Below are 1256 nucleotides of genomic sequence, written 5' to 3'. Positions count from 1 at the left end.
GAAGGATATCATCATTAAGGAGAACTGGTCTGTAGGCATCTTTATCTAGATGCATGGTCCTTTCTGTCATCATTTCAAAAGGAAAAAGCTAATATCTTTCAAACACAGTAGAATGTAAATTAAACAATACCACTAGAAGTCTTAGGCCAGGAAAGATTAAAAGTTTCTATAAACTTTGACAATTAATTTATATTATCCTATTTGTGTATTCCACCAGTCTGAAAGACTAAGGGTGGTATGTACAACGGAAATGTTGAAAAATCAGCCATATGTCACAAATAGATTTTATTACTTGAGTAGTAAAATGACTTCTTCAACTTCTGTGAAGCTTAAAAGAAATCTCCCAAGAATAAATACAGCAAGACTTAAAATGGCTATAGTTAAAGGTGTAATTGACAAATATTGTCATTTTCTTTTTTGTGTGACTTAAAATTTAACATAATAATCATAATTATGACTGATAACATATACCAAAACATATCTGTCAGATTTTAGGAATCACATACAACTTGGAACACATTAATAACATATTTATACAAATATAATTTAGAGAAAGCTAAATGCCATTTTTTAATTTGACAATATTTCCCATATGATGTTTACATATCAAATAATCCTAACATATCTCTGTTGAGGTTTCAGGAGTTCCTTTTGGAATGTTCAAAAGTTAGTCTGAGATAAAAAAGAAAAAGACTTTAAAATTCTTAAAAGAATTTTAAATTTGATTTTTGGAAGTTTGTCAAATATTAAAGCTTTAAAACACTTGATATTTAATTTAAAAGATTAACACTTGATCAAAGTAGAATCACAGGTCACCGTAAAATAAGTTATTCATTTAGCAAAAGTGATAATTGAAAGATTTCAAAAAGCAAAGTTCTTTACATTTTGACAGAGAGAAGATTTCAGTTTCCACCCAATAAAAAAACCTAAAACTTGCAGCATGAGGCAAACTCCTCGCTCTCTCTTTTTTTTTTTTGCAGGTTACTCAAAAGATGAAAATTTTTGTACTATCTCTTATTAATGTACTTCATGAAAATATTTTCAAACAAAAAATCCAATTCTACCTTTGCGTCAGCATATTATTAATGCTAAAACTAATTTAAATAAAACGTTATAAATAGATCCACCAATCTCAACTAACTTTTACCACACAATATAAGATTTTTATAAACCTGTTATAACCTTATACATGTTCCCCTATTCTCTTTCTTTCCCCAGTTTTCTTTCCTTTTTTTTTTTTTTTTTTTTTTTTTTTT

This window comes from Carlito syrichta, unplaced genomic scaffold, assembly GCF_000164805.1.
Source record: "Carlito syrichta isolate Samal-C Ts95f unplaced genomic scaffold, Tarsius_syrichta-2.0.1 Scaffold314111, whole genome shotgun sequence".
Taxonomy (NCBI): Eukaryota; Metazoa; Chordata; class Mammalia; order Primates; family Tarsiidae; genus Carlito; species Carlito syrichta.
The sequence above is the reverse complement of the archived record's forward strand: the minus strand, read 5'-3'. Positions refer to the sequence as shown.